The sequence below is a fragment of the Hylobates moloch genome, unplaced genomic scaffold (assembly GCF_009828535.3).
Source record: "Hylobates moloch isolate HMO894 unplaced genomic scaffold, HMol_V3 SCAFFOLD_1, whole genome shotgun sequence".
NCBI lineage: Eukaryota > Metazoa > Chordata > Mammalia > Primates > Hylobatidae > Hylobates > Hylobates moloch.
In genome coordinates, this window is record NW_026652276.1 from 141,541,130 (window position 1) to 141,561,700 (window position 20,571).

Below are 20,571 nucleotides of genomic sequence, written 5' to 3' on the forward strand. Positions count from 1 at the left end.
CATCACTAAATATGTGATGTAGAACAAGATATTTAGTCTCCCTACACTTCCTCATTTATAAAGCAAAGATCTTATTCTCTCCCTCAGAAGGCTGTTGTGAGGATTATAGCCAATGTTTACGTAACACATCGTATTATGTACAGAGGGACATAACCTGTTGTCTTAGGTTTTGACTGAACTTCCAAATGGAGACATGGGGGGAAAGGAACTCCATATTTGAAAGAGTGGAACAAGAAACATCCCTCCAGATTCACAAAGGGATACAGCAAGCATGGCCCTAGTAGACTTTCCAAGAGGAGGCTAGAGCTTCACCGCACTTCATAGGGCTTACATATTAAGTTTACCAGGTAGCCCCATGGGGGCCCTACCTCACTGGAGGGGAGAAGGCAGAAACCTCCCTCAGGATCTATGACAAAGCCTTTTCTAAAATACCTTCCTGCAACCCACCCCCTATATATATAAGATATTTATTTATTTATGAGACAAGATCTTGCTCTGTCCTTAGGCTGGATTGCAGTGGTGAGATCACAGCTCACTGCAGACTCAAACTCCCAGGCTCAAGCGATCCTTCTGCCTCAGCCTCGCAAGTAGCTGGGACTACAGGCATGCACCACTGTGCCTGGTGTCTTTACACAAATAAAGATATTAGTTAAAAATCATGAAACCACAACACATGAACTGATCAAGGTGGAAAGGCAGAGAAAGGCAGCTAATTCCTAACAGAATTACAAGGTGGTGGCCAGGGTTGAGGTGGCAATAGCCAAAGTGTCTTTTTTTCAAAATCTCTGCTGAGAATGTCCGTCTTCTTCTAGTCAGGGATTGACTAGTGGGTTGTAAGGTTGCCAGCTTGCTCAGATAAAGACAGGAGACTATTAAACAGGTATAGGAGTGGCTCATGGAAGTCAGGCACAGCTGGTCTTCATGGGGATTACAGATGGCAACTGGGAAGCAGTCAGGGACTCAGGCAGATCTAAACTGGATATGAGTCTGAAGTTTTGTTTTAGGATGAATTGGACCTTATCATGTCTGCGATTAGGACTGTTTTATTTTTATTTGTAGAGGCTGGGTATCATTCTGCCATCCAGGCTGGAGGGCAGTACCATGATCTTAGCTCACTGCAGCCTCAAACTCCTGGGCTCAAGTAATCCTCATGCCTCAGCCTCCCAAAGTGGTGGGATTACAGGCATGAGCCACAAAGCCTGGCCAGGACTGTTTTAATAACTGAAAGTGACCGGGAGAGATAGGCATCTAATATTGTCCAATTTCTGATAGACTGTGTTTGAAGGAGAAAATTAAGAAGTTTCTAGATTAAAGCCTACTTCTTTGGGCCCATTTAGTGAATAATTCTCTGCCATGTGTAAAAACAATTAGCACAATGTTTGGCATATAAGTGCTCAATAAATATAGTAGTAACAGTTATTATAGTATTTGCACCTGGTGCCTGGCACACAGTATTATTATTAAATAATGTTATTTAGTAATAATAATATTGTTATTATCCATGTGCACATCTCTCCCCCAACTAGACCAATACTCTGTTTGCTGTGGCAGGTAGGGGAAGAGCAGGCAGTTTGAACATGGATTCTTTGCACTCACCAATGAAGAGACATGATGTGCACAGAAAATAGTGGGAAGTAGGAGAATTTGTCCAATGGCAGAGTGCTACATTCGTTGGCTCTGACATCTGTATCTGGCTCAGATACCTGGAATTCTGCATTCTCTTCAGAATAACTTCTAACAAGAAGTACGGGCAATAAGATACATGCAAAAGGGGAGAATGGAAGAAAAAGGACATTTCTCCTGGTCCACACCGTGCCAGAGACCATGCTGAGCCCTTTTCATTTGTTGTCTCATACAATAAGATGCAATAACATGTGCAAATTGTGGCTGGTATTACCCCAATAAAACATGGATATGTTTTTACAACGTGCAATGCTTGTACAGAGAACTATGAGCCTATTTTTTCCATTATAATTTTTGTGTAAACATGAAACGACAAGAGTTTAAAGATGGAGCCTCCCTGAGCACAAGCTTAAGAGTTCCAAATATAATCAAAATCCTCTTATTTATTTTCTTGCCTAAGTGGCTTCTCCCAGGAGGATAGCAGTTGCATTTCCTTCATTCTGTGCAGCAGTGGTTGCAAATGAATGTGCTTTACCATCAAAACATATCTATGCACCTCTGCAAGGGTAGTTATCTCACTCAATAATAGGTACAGCCTAGAGACAGTGTAGTTTTAAACCCAATCTTAGAAATTCCGAGGAATTAGTCACTCACTTGAAGAAAAGAGCAGGAAAGGGTAAGACTGCAATAAAACAACACCTTGTTCCAAATAATATCTCCTTTATGCTTCTAAACTTCACCCAATCCATAGGTTAGTGTGAGTGGATGGATGTGATAAATGGAGACAGAAGGTGAAGAATGGGAAAGTTATGAAGAATTAACAAGTTCTTCAACCTAGAGTTGGGTTAAGGTTGTGAATATTAGCCGGAGAATGCCTTTACTTTCAAATTGGAATGGGAAGATAAAAGCCTAAGAAAAACTCATAGAAATTTAGATTTATAGATAATTTGGGCATCGACACATATTTGAAGTGCATTACATCAATGATGTCTTAGAAGATTAAAGTCATTGCTATACACAAACCTATGGAACTAAGTCACACCAAAACAAAAATCTGTTGAATTAAATAAATAGGTTTATTTTTTCCTACCTGATGTTTGTTAGGCAAGGCATATTTTTCAGCTTAGCAATTGCTTATATGAAAAACTACTGGTTCTAGAACAAACATTTCTGGTTTTTAGTTCGTGTGTGTGTGTAGAGAGAGAGAAAGAAAAAGCACACTTTATTGGGAAGCAGAGTGTTGCACAGTGACCGACAGGCAAAGGCGGCCCAATGGACGTCTTACACATCATACTCCAAAAGACTCACAGGATGTGTTGCTAATAAAAATAAACTGGAACACGAATTCCTCTGGGCAACTCCCCCAACCTCATCCCTTTGAGGGCTTGGGAAATCACCCAGCCAATTTTCTGATGGCAACTGTGGTTCACTAGAGACAGAGCCCCTTGGGGGTGTCTTCCTGTTCTTTATAAAGAACATTTTCTTGAGATTTTTTGAAGTTTTCATTTGTTACTTTCATTCCATGTTATTTTAAGGCCATCAGACTAGCTTCTGTGCAGATTGCCTTGATGTCAAGTGTCAAGTCGTTCCAGGGTTACATCATTGGCCAGTGTCATACTGCTTGTGTGCATCTGAAAGGTGTGCTTCTTAGTCTTTTCATCAGGCAGGGGGAACTCGAGCTTCCTGTCAATGTAGCCTGGTCTGGTAAGTGCTAGATCCAAAGTTTCTATTTGGCTTGTGGATATGATAACTTTCGCATCTCCCCTTGAATCAAATCCATCCGACTGGTTCAACATTTCCAACATTATTCGCTGAATTTCTCCCTCACTACCAGAATTTGAGTCACATCTTTTTGTCCCAAAAGCATCAATTTCATCAATAAACATGATGGAAGGTGCATGTTTTTCAGCAACTAGAAACAATTCCCATATGAGTTTGGGCCCATCATGTAGGTATTTCTAAATAAATTCAGAGCTGATCACTTGCAAGAAAGTGGCTAAGGTGTGGTTTGCTACTGCTTTGGCTAACAAGGTTTTACCTGTGCCAGGTGGACCATAGTGAATGACCCCCTTAGGGGGCTTTATACCCATCTCTTCATAATATTCAGAATGATTTCCTTAATTTCCTGAATTTGGCTGTCCAACCCCCCAATATCAACATAGGTCTCCTGGGGGGTCTTTTCCACCTTCATCATTGTGTCTAGGGAATCCGTGTCATCCATCAGCACCCATATCACAGCATGCACCTTGTGGTTGAGCAGGACCGAGCAGCCAGGTTCCAGCAGATCCTTGTCTACAAATGAAAGAATGCTGACGTAGTACTCTCAGCCCACAGATGTAGACATGATGGCATGATTGTCATCAATAATCTCTTCCAAGGTTCTTACTGACATCAGGGTCCCCTCAGATCATCCACTTTTGATCTTTCCTCCTCTCGCTTTCCTTCTAATAGTTTCATTTGTTCCTGATTTCTAATGAATTCTTCCTTTATGAGAAGACAGTCTTTAATTCTCTCTAACTTTCAATAATTTTAACCGGCACTGAGTGCGAGGTGTCATCAGTGGCAGTTTGCTGGCAGCATCTGGTCCCTTTGTTTTCTTCTTCCTTACTCTAGCTGGTAGAGGAGGTTCATATTTCTTTTTCTTGTCCTATCATCCTTCTTGCCAGCTCCAAGACCATGACCACCACTCTTGACTTTGACCCATCTTGCCTTGGCCACTCAAGCTGCCTAGTTTTTAAATTTTTTTGTACAGATGAGGTCTTGCTACATTGCCTGGGCTAGTTTTGAACTCCTGGGCTCAAGTGATACTTTTGCCAAACTGCTGGGATTACAGGTGTGAGCCATCACACCCGTCATAGAATAAACATTTCTTGACATGGATACAACTATCTTAGGATACTTGTATCTGGAAAGAATTTGCTTCCAGAGACTTGGCTTTTAAAAGCCTACTGAAGATAGAAGGTAAATTCAGCCATAAATACATCTACATGATTTGGTTCAGTAAAATTCCATGTGCTCTGTGAAGCTATTACTTTATCTTTCACTACCTGTGTTGAACAATTCTAAAACAGAACTGTCTTATTGACTTGGTTTCAGGCTTATCTGGAAAAGTGGGCATAATAACTCCTCTGTAGCTCAAAACTCATGGGATGTGTGGCTAGAAGTCTTAGGTTAGTGTCCCAGAATTGTTCTGAGTGGCTCTGTGAGTATCTCTGTGGCAGGCACAGCTAGCAGCCTACTAGTTATTACTCCCTTTTCACCTTCCATTTCAGAAACATCATTTTACCTACAGCAGCAATGTGTCCTACTCAAAATACTCACATCCCCATACTTCCTTGCAGCTGGGGCTGATACTTCATTTTCTAATTATCTTATTAGTACTGAGTTATCCCTTTAATTGCAAGCATTGTTCTAATCTTGATTTTATTCACAGAATATTACATTAAAAAGGAAATGGTGGTTTCACCAAGACCGCAGTGAGATGAATCAGGCTAAACCTTTGCCCATAACTTATTGTCCACTTATCTGAAAAGGAGTCATTCTAGAACTAAGCTCCATTTGAAGCGTGGCATCAGGGAGCTTTGACACTAGAGCAAGATCCTTAGCAGAAGAATGAATCAGGGTTTAAATCAGGAAATCTTTAATTCAGAAAAAAGTGTTTAACATTTAATAAGATTTCAAATAATGTTCACTGTTGACTATCTTTTTTAAAGTAAAGACCCCAGCCAGGTGCGGTGGCTCATGCCTGTAATCCCAGCACTTTGGGAGGCTGAGGTGGGCGGATCACGAGGTCAGGAGTTCAAGACCAGCCTGGCCAACATGGTGAAACCCAGTCTCTATGAAAAACACAAAAATTAGCTAGGCGTGGTGGCGCGCGTCTGTAATCCCAGCTACCTGGGAGGCTGAGCCAGGAGAATTGCTTGAACCCGGGAGGCAGAGGTTGCAGTGAGCTGAGATCGCGCCATTGCACTCCAGCCTGGGCAACACAGCAAGACTGTGTCTCTAAATAAATAAATAAATAAATAAATAAGACCCCAAGATTGAAGAATTATAGGTACTTTAAAAATTGTCTTTATACTTTTCCATGTTTTCAAATTTTCTACAGTGAAGATCTACTACTTCATAACCAGAAAATAAAGATATTTTGGAGTACAATAAAAGAGTTTAGAAGAAAAAAGAAAGGCCTAATCAATATAATTTCCTTAGAGAACACTAGACATTACATAAGATAATATTAAGAAAAACATAACCTTAACATTTTCATCAGATGTGCTTTTGAGTGTCAGTTGCAGTTTGTTTCTGTCATGTGTGTGTTCCAAGTAATTGAAGTTTTTAATGTCCAAGAATTCAATAATGTACTCTGTAAAATTCCCACTGATCTAATAATTTTTCTCCTTATGGACAGGCATGAAAAGCCCATTATCTTCAATGCAGAATTCTGCTTGCAGAAATGGCCTAAATCTTGTTGGAAACAATAAGAATTGAGCAATCCAAATAACTCCAGCCTAACACTAGTATGACATTTGGTTAGGGAAGATGTCCCAAGAGAAATGTAAACTATTTGAAAACATTCTGTTACTAAAACTTGGACATAAAAAGAATGACAAATGGACTGGATGCAACAACTTAATTCTAAGCACGCATGGGTTTGGCTGCTACGAATGCATTTTAACACGTACAATTTTTCATGTTCTCTTATATGGATATCATCCCCACCACATGAAGAAAGATCAATTGACATTTACTACTTGCCGAAGAACAGGTTAGAAGCAATCAGCAACCTCACTTCTGGCCTGGAATCAAGCCGAGTGAGTCACAGAATCCTAGAACCTTGGTGAGAGTCCCATCCAACCTCCCTCCCCAAGTACACCCCGGGGACCAATTACAACCATCTGCTTAAGAGCTATTACTCTGTCCCCCAAATTAAAAGCTACAAATTGTCAAACAGAAGGAATACAAGAACAACAGAGTAAAATGACCAGATCTGAAAACATTCGTAAAATGAATAATCCCCAGACAGCTTCAGATGCGTGTGGCTGAGACCTCAGAAGGTGCAAGTCAAGTGTGAGGGAGTGACGGGTGGAGGCTTTGTTTCCATTCAAATGGAACCAGTCGATAGATGGGTCCAGGAACCCCAGTGTGTGTGTGGATGCTATTGCTACATCTTCCCTGCTTACAGTCCAGCTCCATTAGGGAGAATGTGTACAAAGGCTTTTTGGTCCGAGTGGTTTCTTTATGGGCAGATTTACTCTTTCAAGATATTTTTTAAGGCAAAGGAAGTGTAATTGGAAACCTGCAGCATGTTAAGAGTTAGCTATTCTCTTGGAAAAAGTAGAATGATTCAGTGAACACTTTGAAGCATGCAATGTGTGATCAATATGTGAGGAGAGAGGATCAAGATGAGGAAATCCTAACTAGGAAAAGACAAGAGAAGAGGATTTCAGTGTTAACACCATTTAAAAGCCAAGCATTCCTCTGATAATGAACTCTTGCTACAAACCACAAGGGACAACTGCCTTTTGCTTTATTAACAAATAAAAAGATGGGGATGTCTAGACAAGAAAAATATTAGAGATCATGCCTTAAATGTTCTTGTACTGGAAGATATAAAACCATACACCCTCCTTTCTCACTTTCCTGCTTTTTTACAACCAAAACCCAAGAAGGAAAAAACTGTGGAAGAAATTGTCTGGGTCCCAGGGCCATTCCCACATATGGGAAAAGCAGGTGCCTCAATGTGACTGAAAGACTTCTTCTCATCTCCTTTCTAAGATAGTGAGTGTGTGGAGGGTTGGGTCTGTGTTGGATTTTTTCTTTTTTTTTTTTTTTTTTTTTTTGAGACAGAGTCTCGTTCTGTCGCCCAGGCTGGAGTGCAGTGGTGTGATCTCGGCTCACTGCAAGCTTCACCTCTGGATTCAAGCCATTCTCCTGCCTCAGCCTCCCGAGTAGCTGGGACCACAGGCGCCCGGACCACGCCCGGCTAATTTTTTGTATTTTTTTTTAGTAGAGACGGAGTTTCACCATGTTAGTCAGGATGGTCTCGATCTCCTGACCTTGTGATCCGCCTGCCTCAGCCTCCCAACGTGCTGGGATTACAGGCGTGAGCCACCGCGCCTGGCTCTGTGTTGGATTTTTAAACCCCTCCCTCATAACACTGTATCAGCCACAGAGCAGTCTCTCAATAAATGCTAGGTGAAAGGAATGAATGGAATGGAATTATTACAACTTGGATTTTTTGTTGTTCTTATTCTTTAAGTCATATTTTCTGTGAGTTGCTGTTTAGATTGGAGTTTTAATAAGAATCACACACATGGCTGAGAACAGAATAAAGAAATATGAAGAATGAGGACTGGAGAGGTTGGGATAAAGAGAGTGTGATGTGGCTGCAGTTGCCCTCATCCCTTAAATGAGGAAAGTGGACGAGGATGACCTCTAAGTTCCTTCTAGCTTCAATGGATTGTGAGTTTTCCTGCATCCTCCCATGTCATTAATACTTTAGCTTTAAGCACCTCCCAATTCAAACCTCCTCTTCAATATTGCCTTTTCTATCCATTCCATCACTGTTAATCTAACATATTGGCATGTCCAACAAAATGGGGACTCAAATATTTTATTAAAGTATGAGACAGCTCTATAACAGAATGCTGTCAACAATGTGGCTGTTAACATTGATAATGCCACTGGATGACATTGTTCATAATTTTTAAAAAGTTTAAAACAATGATATCATAGTAAAATAACCCTGGAATATCTAGAAGGAAAGAGAGTCACCAATACTGTGATTATCCCTGATGGTGGGATTATGGGTGGTTTTTATTTTTCTTTTTGAATGAATGCATTTTCTAGTATTTTTACAATGAACATGTTTCTTATGTTACAAAAATAGGAAAGAAATCAAAGACTTCATCTTAAATGATCCTCAAAAGGATGGCTTGAGCTATTCTTTAATTTTTCTTTTCTTTTTTTGAGACAGAGTCTTGCTGTCGCCCAGGCTGGAGTGCAATGGCGCGATCTCGGCTCACTGCAGCCTCTGCCCCCCAGGGTTCACGCCATTCTCCTGCCTCAGCCTCTCCGAGTAGCTGGGACTACAGGCGCCCGCCACCTCGCCCGGCTAATTTTTTGTATTTTAGTAGAGACAGGGTTTCACTGTGTTAGCCAGGATGGTCTCGATTTCCTGACCTCGTGATCCACCCGCCTCGGCCTCCCGAAGTGCTGGGATTACAGGCGTGAGCCGCTGCGCCCGGCCTATTTTCTTTTTTTGTTTTGAGACACGGTCTTGCTCCATCGCCCAGGCTGGAGCGCAGTGGCGTGATCATAGCTCACTGCAGCCTCAAACTCCTGGCTCAAGGAATCTTCCTGCCTCAACCCCTCAAGTAGCTGAGATTACAGGTGCCTGCCACTATGCCTGGTAATATTTTTTTCAGTGTAGAAACAAGGTTTTGCTATGTTTCCCAGGCGTGTCTCGAACTCACGGCCTCAAGTGATCCTCCCATCTTGGCCTCCCAAAGTGCTAGGATTACAGGTGTGAGCCACCGTACCTGGCCTCATTCTCTAACTTTTCTGTGGAAGGAGAGTCTATGCCTTCCATTTATCCATTGAAGGCTGCTGGCGTTTTTTGTTGATTTCACAGCAGGACTAAAGCTCTCCACTTCCAGAATTCACCTCCAGTTTGCTTTGACACCACTTTCACTCAGGCTCTTCACAAGCATTGCCTCTTCCCCAACTGTTCTGTGCCAGATCCACTGTGATCCGCCTAGTTCTGTCTCCTCTCATGGAGCTGGAAGGCTGACAGCTAGACTCTCAGACTCCTAGACTACGGTTCTGGATAGGATTTAGATTCTGCAGTGAGATGCCCTTGCATAAAGATTAGAAAGAGAGAAGCAGAGGCCATCTTCCTGCAGCAGTGCTGCCTGACGAGTAGGCACTATTGGCAGCAGCTGGTCTCTAAGAATTTCTTGGGTATAGGGTGACTGTGGCAGCAGCCAGAGTGGAGGCAGTTCAGTATCTGGTAGTTTCCTGACCTCTTCATCATAGCTGCTGTGGTGTGACCTTGAAGCCAATCATCTAGCCTAGCGACACCATGACTCATTCCTCCGACCCCTCCAGTGACTTTGGAGGAATCTCATTCCCTGTGTTTCATTCCTTTCTTTTTGATGTGACTGAAGTAGTCCCCCCTCATCCCCCAGGACAGAGTCCTGGTTCAGATCCCATCTGCTTCATGAAGCTCACTGAAGATTTTGGGAGTCTAACAATGGCCTCACCTTGTGGATCTTCATTCCACAAGAATAGAGCAGTGACAACAGGCTGGGAGGGCCCCTGTGGAGGGCTGGAGAAGGAAAGGAGGCCTGAGAGGATCCTGGGGCTTTTGTTTTCTCTCTGAGGTTTCATGTTAAAGGTTCCTTGAACAAAGTATGCCACAGCTACGAGAGCTTTGAAACCCTCTGGACTACATTTTTTTTTTTTTTTTTTTTTGACACAGAGTCTCACTCTGTCACCCAGGCTGGAGTGCAATGGCGTGATCTCGGCTCACCGTAACCTCTGCCTCCTGGGTTCAAGTGATTCTCCTGCCTCAGCCTCCTGAGTAGCTGGCATTACAGGCGTGTGCCACACACCTTGCTAATTTTTGTATTTTTAGTAGAGACAGGGTTTCACCACATTGGCCAGGCTGGTCTTGAACTCCTGACCTCAGGTGATCCACCCACCTCGGCCTCCCAAAGTGCTGGGATTACAGGCGTAAGCCACTGAACCCAACTGGACTACTCTTAAGATAAGGATCTTTGTGCACAGAATATCTGTGATGTTGCAACTCAAGGGAATAGAGACAAGAATAGGGTTCATTCTATGCTTTCCTTGAGATGAGGGACTTGCATGTTTCATTGCAACTCCTTTCAGGGATATAAACCCTCACCCTTCCTGATTCAGTTAAGCCAGGCCCCATCTTCAGTGACACTGTCAACAGCTGGTCACCATCCTCTCTTTAGCAGCCTCTCCAGTCTAGCAGTCCCTCTTCTCTTCATTTTCAAATTTGTGACCATTCAAAGTGAAATTTGAAACTTTCTGCAACAGGATTGGTGATTTATATTATCTTGTACGGACAGCTAGAATTGCAAGAAAATTGATTTCTAACCAGACCCTGCTGTGCCCCGTCCCATCACAGTAAGGCCCAGTAAATGAGAGGTTGAGATAGAAATGCCATTTTTCACCCATCAAGTTGAGTACTTCATCTGACATACCTGCAAAACTAATAGTTTTAGATTTAACACATTTTTCCATAAATTTTCCGTAAAATTTACAATTCTCTGTAAATCTAGACTCACAAATACAAAAATAAAAACCCAAAACATTTTTAAAATGCAGCTCCTATAAAAGTGGGAATCATCTATCAGTCCTGAAAGATGAAATTTTTAAAAGAACAATGATGATGATGATAATGATTCATGTTAACACACCTTTCATCAAAAGCATTCCAGTAACTTTTTAATTTTTTATTTTTTATTTTTTGAGACAGAGTCTTGCTCTGTCACCCAGGCTAGAGTACAGTGGCACGATCTCGGCTCACTGCAAGCTCCACCTCCCAGGTTCACGCCATTCTCCTGCCTCAGCCTCCTGAGTAGCTGGGAGTACAGGCACCCGCCACCACGCCCGGCTAATTTTTTGTATTTTTAGTAGAGACAGGGTTTCACTGTGTTAGCCAGGATGGTCTCGATCTCCTGACCTCATGATCCACCCACCTCGGCCTCCAGAAGTGCTGGGATTACAGGCGTGAGCCACTGCGCCTGGCCTCCAGTAAATTTTTAAACATCATGTAGGGGTTGCATCAGGCATTTCTGGTCATCACTGTCTTTGGGGTAAAGCATAGCTTCACAACATGACTAATGCCTGGTGATTATAATGTTGGAACCATTGGAGAATCTGGTCTCCAAAGAAATGCTAAGAAGCATAAAAGTAACTCTGGGCAGTATTACACAGGATGTGGGAGTATTTGTTCGAATATTATGGACTTTTTAAAAGCATGTCAATCACATGTGTTAGAGGGACTTCCTTTACCCGCCCCCTTAACATACACTTGCTGAAGTTTTTGTTTAGTACCAACCCATGAGGAAGACTGTTTCCTTCCAAAGGGACATCTTATGTGAGTTTGCATTTAGGCTTGAGATTTAGGTGGCAGACACACGCAAAATAACTAAGTCGATGGGTGCTCAGAGAATTGGGAGAATATAGAATAATGTAACATTATTATTATTTTAATTGAGTATAATTGCCTTATTAATCAGTATTTGCATAATACTTGGTAAAGCACTTAGCTAATACATGGCTATATTCGCAATTTAATTCACCCAGAATATTTCTATTCAGCATTTATATAGCACCTATTGGTTTATGATGCTAATATAGTAGATTCATGTTTCTGTTAAGGCTTAAATGAAATAAGTTGAAAGCCAAGTCCATTATACTACCTTCTTTATATAGAACCTTTCATCATGAAGGATTCCAAATTGCTTTACAAAGTACAGTGAAACCCTTTTACACTGAATTCCTAAGGGGACAGCTAGAGCAGTGTTAGCTGTGGCATTTCACTGTATGAGCATTGTATTCAGCATTATGGGATTGATGGGGAAGAAGCAGATTTTAAAATCGGTATAGCCCTTGGGAACTCAGATTGTGTTATTTGCCAAGATGTCTGCAGTCCAGAGCAAAGGAAAAGTTAAGCTGTTATTGACCTATGAATGAAATTTTTAGGCTTACAATGTAAAGTAAGAACGAGGAAAGCATTTAATACAAAAACCCCCACCTTAATATAGTAAGTTAGAAATACATCATATACAGAGAATCTGCTAACAAATATCATGTGATAATTAACAGATTTTTTTCAAGAACTCATTCAATTTTCCTTTTTTTTAAAAATAGTTTGCTCAGATGTAACATTCAGAAAAGTGCACAAACTGCAATGTGGCATATCAATAGATTTTCACAAGTGAACTCACCTGTGTAACTTGTGTACAGTTGAAGAAATAGAATGTTACCAGGATACCCAGGGATCCCCATATGCCCCCTTCCTAGTCATTACCCAATATCCTATAGAGACCACTTACTTGACTTTTAATATAGTACATTGGTTTTGTCTAGTTTTGAGCTTTATGTAAATGGAGTTACACAGTATGTACTCTTTTTTGAAAGCTTCTTTTTCTCAGTATTATGTCTGTGAGTTTATACATGTAACTGTATATAGCAATAGTTAATTGACTTTGATTACTCTAGAGTAATCCATTGTATGAAGGTCCTGTAATTTACTCAACAAAAGACATATATAAAAAATATATTAAGAACTCAAATCAGTAAGACAAAAGGAGACAAGTCAACAGAAAAGGGAACAAAAGTTTCATTAGTTACTTTGAGAGAAGTGAAAAGATGATCAGTCTCATTAGTTATCAGGGAAATGCAAACTAAAACACCAGATACCATTATACTCCCACCACAATGCTAAAAGGAAAAAGACTGACAATACCAAACGTTGGGAGGATGTGGTGATTTTCACAGAGTGCTAGTTGGAATATAACATGGCACAACTACTTTGGAAAATTGTTTGACAGTTTTCTGTAAACTGAAACATACATCTACCCTATTCCTGTTCCACTCCAAGGTACTTAAGATAAATAAAAATATATGTTCGTATAAATATATGTGCAAGAATGTTCATACAACTTTATACATAATAGCCTCTAGCTTCAATCAGGAAATAACCCAAATAACCATCAAAAGTATATTGAATAAGTAATTTTTTCTTCTTTTTAATATGTCAAAAAAGCTTTGTTAGCAAGCAGAAAAAAAGGCAGCACCAAGGATTAGTGCAGAAGTTAGTAAAATAGAGAACAGAAAAACAATAGAGAAAATCAATGAAACTGAAGGTTAGTTCTTTGAAAAGATCAACACAATTGACAAACTTTTATTTAGCCAGACTAAACAGGAAAAAAAGAGAGAAATCTCAAAAATGAAAGATGGACATTACTGCTGATGTTCCAGAAATAAAAATTATAAGGGAATACTATAAAAAAAATTGTATGCCAACAAACTAGATAACAGATCAAATAGACAAATTCCTGGAAAGGCAGATGCAACCAAACTTACTTAAGAAGAAATAGAAAACGTGAGTAAACCTAAAATAAGTAGAAATTAAATTAGTAATCAAGAAGCTTCCTACAAAGAAAAGCCCAGGACCAGATGGCTTCATTGATGAATTCTACCAAACATTTAAAAAAGAACTGATGCCAATTCTTCACACATTTTTCCAAAAAATAGAAGAGAAGGGAGGACTTCCCAACTCACTCATGAGGCCAGTATTACTCTGATAGCAAAATCAGACAAAGACATGGCAAGAAAAGAAAAACTACGTATCAGCATCACTTGGAATATAGGCACAAAAGTCTTTGACAAAATATTAGGATAGGTAATATAGAAAAATAATTATACACTACGCTCAAGTGGGATTGTCCTAGGTATGCAAAGTTGGTTTAATATCGGATGGTCCAAGATGGCTGAATAGGAATAGCTCCAGTCTGCAGCTCCCAGCATGACTGATGCAGAAGAGAGTAATTTCTGCATTTCCAACTGAGGTACCTGGTTCATCTCATTGGGACTGGTTGAACAGTGGGTGCAGCCCACAGAGGGTGAGCTGAAGTAGGGCGGGGCACCACCTCACCTGGGAAGCACAAGGGGTTGGGGGATTTCCCTTTCCTAGCCAAGGGAAGCCATGACAGACTGTACCTGGAAAAACAGGACACTTCTGCCCAAATACTGCGCCTTTCCCATGGTCTTAGCAACTGGCAGACCAGGAGATTCTCTCCCATGCCTGGCTCAGTGGGTCCCATGCCCACAGAGCCTTGCTCACTGCTAGCTCAGCAGTCTGAGATCAACCTCTGAGGCTGCAGCCTGGCAAGGGGAGGGGCGTCCACCATTGCTGAGGATTGAGTAGGTAAACAAAACAGCTGGGAAGCTCGAACTGGGCGGAGCCCACCACAGCTCAGCAAGGCCTGCTGCCTCTATAAACTCCACCTCTGTAGGCAGGGCATAGCTGAACAAAAGGCAGCAGAAACTTCTGCAGACTTAAACGTCCCTGTCTGACAGCTCTGAAGAGAGCAGTGGTTCTCCCAGCATGGCATTTGAGTTCTGAGAATGGACAGACTGCCTCCTCAAGTGGGTCCCTGACCCCCCGTGTAGCCTAACTGCAAGACACCTCCCAGTAAGGGCCGACTGACACCTCATACAGGCGGGTGCCCCTCTGGGGCAAAGCTTCCAGAGGAAGGATCAGGCAGCAATATATGCTGTTCTGCAATATTTGCTGTTCTGCAGCCTCTGCTGGTGATACCCAGGCAAACAGGGTCTGGAGTGGATCTCCAGCAAACTCCAACAGACCTGCAGCTGAGGGACCTGACTGTTAGAAGGAAACAGAAAAGAATAGCAGCAACATCAACAAAAAGGACAACCACACCAAAACCCCTTCGGTAGGTCACCAACATCAAAGACCAAAGGTAGATAAAACCACAAAGATGGGGAGAAACCAGAGCAGAAAAGCTGAAAATTCTAAAAACCAGAGCACCTCTTCTCCTCTAAAAGATTGCAGCTCCTTGCCAGCAATGGAACAAAGCTGGATGGAGAATGCCTTTGACAAGTTGACAGAAGTAGGCTTCGGAAGGTCAGTAATAACAAACTTCTCTGAGCTGAAGGAGCATGTTCTAACCCATCACAAGGAAGCTAAAAACCTTGAAAAAAAGGTTAGATGAATGGCTAACTAGAATAAACAGTGTAGAGAAGACCTTAAATGACCTGATGGAGCTGAAAACCGTGGCATGAGAACTTTGCGAGGCATGCACAAGCTTCAATAGCCAATCCAATCAAGTGGAAGAAAGGATATCAGTGATTGAAAACCAAATTAATGAAATAAAGTGAGAAGACAAGATTAGAGAAAAAAGAGTAAAAAGAAATGAACAAAGCCTCCAAGAAATATGGGACTATGTGAAAAGACGTTTGATTGGTGTACCTGAAAGTGACAGGGAGAATGGAATCAAGTTGGAAAACACTTTTCAGGATATTGTCCAGGAGAACTTCCCCAGCCTAGCAAGGTAGGCCAGGATTCAAATTCAGGAAATACAGAGAACACCATAAAGATACTCCTCGAGAAGAGAAACTCCAAGACACATAATTGTCAGATTCACCAAGGTTGAAATGAAGGAAAAAATGTTAAGGGCATCCAGAGAGAAAGGTCGGGTTACCCACAAAGGGAAGCCCATCAGACTAACAGTGGATCCCTTGGAAGAAACCCTACAAGCCAGAAGAGAGTGGGGGCTAATATTCAACATTCTTAAAGAAAAGAATTTTCAACCCAGAATTTCATATCCAGCCAAACTAAGCTTCATAAGTGAAGGGGAAATAAAATACTTTACAGACAAGCAAATGCTGAGAGATTTTGTCACCACCAGGCCTGCCTTACAAGAGCTCCTGAAGGAAGCACTAAACATGGAAAGGAACAACTGGTACCAGTCACTGCAAAAACATGCCAAATTGTAAAGACCATCGAGGCTATGAAGAAGCTGCATCAATTAATGGGCAAAATAACCAGCTAACATCATAATGACAGGATCAAATTCACACATAACAATATTAACCTTAAATGTAAATGGGCTAAATGCCCCAATTAAAAGACACAGACTGGCAAATTGGATAAAGAGTCAAGACCCATCAGTGTGCTGTATTCAGGAGACCCATCTCACGTGCAGAGACACATATAGGCTCAAAATGAAGGGATGGAGGAAGATCTACCAGGGAAATTGAAAGCAAAAAAAAAGCAGGGGTTGAATCCTAGTCTCTGATAAAACAGACTTTAAGCCAACAAAGATCAAAAGAGACAAAGAAGGCCATTACATAATGGTAAAGGGATCAGTTCAATAAGAAGAGCTAACTATCCTAAATATATATGCACCCAATACAGGAGCACCCAGATTCATAAAGCAAAGTTGGTTTAACTTCCAAAAATCAATTAGGGTAATATACTACATCAATAGAATAAGGACAAAAACCACATGATCAGCTCAATAAATACAGAAAAAGTATTTGACAAAATCCAATACCCTTTAATGATAAAAACACTCAACAAACTAGGAATAGGAGGGAACTTCTTCAACCTGATAAAAGATAACTATGAAAAACCCATAGTGAGTGTCATACTTAATAGTGGAAGACAATGTTTTTTCCCAAAGATTAGGAACAAAGCAAGGATGTCCATTCTTGCCTCTTCTATTCAACATTGTACTGGAGGGTCTAGCCAAGGTAATTTGGCAAGAAAATGAAATAAAGTATATGCAGATTGGAGATGAAGAAGTAAAACTATCTCTATTTGCAGATGACATGATCTTATGTATAGAAAATCCCAGGAATCCATTAAAAAACTACTGGAAATAATAAATGTGTTCAGTAAAATCAATTGTATTTCTGTGCAGTAGCACTGAGCAAGCAAAAATTATATTAAGAAAACTGCACTCCAGTCTGGGTGACAGAGTAAGACTCCATCCCCAAAAACTAAAAACAAAAAGGAAAACAATTCCATTTATAATAGTACCTAAAAGAATAAAATGGCTGGGCACAGTGGCTCATGCCTGTAATCCCAGCACTTTGGGAGGCCAAGGTGGGTGGATCACGAGGTCAGGAGTTCAAGACCAGCCTGGCCAACATGGTGAAACCCTGTCGCTACTAAAAGTACAAAACTTAGCCAGGTGTGTTGGCACGCACCTATAGTCCCAGCTACTCGGAAGGCTGAGGCAGGAGAATCACTTGAGCCTGGGAGGCAGAGGTTGCAGTGAGCTGAGATTGTGCCATTGCACTCCAGCCTGGCAACAAAGCAAGACTCCATTAAAAAAAAGAAAAAGAAAAAAAGAATAAAACAGCAGTAAATTTAATAAAAGAAGCACAAAACTCATACTCTGAAAACCACAAAATATTGGTGAAAGGAATTAAGGAAGACCTAAATAAACAGAAAGCATCACATGTTCATGGATTAGCAGATGTACTATTATAAGGAAGGCAATATTCCCCAAATTGATCTGCAGATTCAACGTCATCCTTTTCAAAATCCCAGCTGACATCTTTGTAGAAATTGATAAGCTGATCCTGAAATTCATATAAAAATGCAAGAGACACAGAATAGACAAAACAATCTCTATTTTGTCTTTTAAAATTTATAATTGACACAAAATTGTACATATTTATGGGGTACAGTGTGATGTTTCAATGCATGTGGACATTGCATAATGGTAAAATCGGGATAATTAGCATATATCCATCATTTTAAACACTTACTTCTTTGTGGTGATAGCATTAAAAGCCCTCTCTTCTAGCTATCTTGAAATATACAATATATTGTTATTAGCTACAATCACTCTACTGTGTAATAGAACACCAGAACTTAATTCTTTGTCTAACTGTAACTGGCTAGATGTTAGCTAACATCTACCCATCCGTCTTCTCCCCTTCCTGACTCTCTGGTAACCGTGGTGCTACTCTCTATTTCTACGAGATCAATGATTTTAGATTCCACACAAGAATAAGTGTGTTTATCTTTATCTTTCTGTGCCAGGCTTATTTCACTTAACCTAATGTCTTGCAGGTTCACTCATGTTGCTGCAAATGATAGAATGTCTTTCCCTCCCTCCCTCCCTCCCTTTTATTTTTATTTTTTGAGACAGGGTCTCACTCTGTTGCCCAGGCTGGAATGCAGTGGTGCAATCATGGCTCAATGCAGCCTGAAACTCCTGGGCTCGGGCGACCCTCCTACCTCGGCTTTCCAAGTAGCTGGAGACTACAGGTGCATGCCACAACACTTGGCTATTTTTTTTTAATTTTTAATTTTAGTAGAGATGAGGTTTCACTATGTTGCCCAGGCTGGTCTCCAGCTGCCAGGCTTAAGTGATCTTCCTGCTTCGGCCTCCCAAAGTGCTGGGATTGTAGGTATGAGCCACCGCACCTAGCCAATGACAGTATTTCATTGTTTTATGATGAATAGTATTTCTGTGTGTGCGTGTGTGTGTGTGTGTGTGTGTGTATATAATTTCCTTTATCCATTCATCAGTAGATGGACACTTGTTATTTCATATCTTGGATATTGTGAATAGTGCTGTAGTAAATATTGGAGTGCTATCTCTTTCATATACCGACTTCCTTTTCTTTGGATATATACCCAGTAACAGGATGGCTGGATCATATAGTAGTTCTATTTTTAATATTTTGAGTAACTTCCATACTATTTTCCATAATGGCTTTCCATAATACATTTCCACCAATGGTGCCTAACAATTCCATTTTCTCCACAGTAGCTCTTGTTATTTTTTGTCTTTTTTGATAACAACCATTCCAACTGGGGTGAGGTGATATCCATTGTGGTTTTGATCTGCATTTCTCTGATGATTAGTGATATTGAACATTTTTTCATATGTCTGTTGGCCATTTGTATGTCTTCTGTCAAAATAACCTTGAAAGTAAAGAAAAACTTGGAGTATCACATATCCCAACTTCAAAACTCACTACAAAGCTACAGTAATCAAGACAGTGAGTTATTCTCTCAGGATAGACATATAGATCAGTAAAAAAAAAATTGAGAGACCAGAAATAATCCCCTGAATTTCTAGTCAATTAATTTTCTTGACAAAGGTGTCAAAACAATTCCATGGGGAAAAAATAGTCTCTTGAACAAATAATGCTGGAAAATTGGATATCCACATGCAAAAGAATGAAGTTGAACCCCTATCTCACAGCATATACAAAAATTAACTGAAAATTGATCAAAAACTTAAGTGTAAGAGCTGAAAGTATAAAAATCTGAGAAGAAATATAGGGGTAAATCTTTGTGATCTTGGATTGAACAATGGTTTTTTTACATATATATGACATCAAAGCACATGGACAAGAAAAAAAAATGAACTGGGCTTCATCAAAATTACAACTTTTATGCTCCAAAAGACACCATCAAGAAAGTGAAAAGACAATCTACAGAAAATTTGGTAAATCACACATCTGGTAAAGGATTTGTATCTAGAATACATAAAGATCAATTACAGTTCTATACAGTAGTTCCTCCTTGTCCATGGTTTTGCTTTCTGCAGTTTTAGTTACCCACAGTCAACCATAGGCTGAAAATATTAAATAGAAAATTCCAGAAATAGGCAATTAATAAGTTTTAAATTGCAGGCCATTCTGAGCAGTGTGATGAAATCTCATGCCACCCCGCTTCACCTCACCGGGTAAGTGAAGCATCCCTTTGTCCAGCACATCCATGCTGTATCCTCTACCCACCCATTAGTCACTTAGGAACCTTCCTAATTATCAGATCAACTGTCACAATATTGCAGTGCTTGTGTTCAAGTAACCTTTGTTTTACTAAATAGTGGCTCCAAAGTGCAATCGTACTGATGCTGGCATATTTTTATAATTGTTCCACTTATTATTAGTTATTGTGAATCTCTTACCGTGCCTAATTTATAAATTAAACTTTAACATAGGTATGTATAGGAAAAAGCAAAGTATATATAGGGTTTGGTACTCTTTTCGGTTTCAGGCATCCACTGGGGCTCTTGGAACATATCCCCTGTGGATAAGGGGGGACTACTGTAATAAAAAGACAATCCAGTTGAAAGATTGGCAATGGATTTGAATCGACATTTCTCCTAAGAAGATATACAAATGGCCAACAAGCCCATGAAAAGATGCTCAACATCACTAGCAGTTAGAGAAATACGAATCAAAACCTCAATGCGATACACCCCAGTAGGATGGCTAGACTCAAAGACAGATAATAATTAGTGTTGGGGAGGATGTAGAGAATATTAGAACACTCAGACACTGCTGGTAGGAATGTAAAGTGGTACACCAACTTTGAAGAACAGCCTTATAGCTCCTCAGATGGTT

The 20,571-nt window shown here is 40.5% G+C and overlaps 1 pseudogene; it reads right to left on the reverse strand.

Moving 5' to 3' along the window:
• Positions 1 to 3,052: 3,052 nt before the first annotated feature.
• LOC116810704 (26S proteasome regulatory subunit 4-like) lies at positions 3,053 to 19,941 on the reverse strand (annotated as a pseudogene).
• Positions 19,942 to 20,571: the final 630 nt, after the last annotated feature.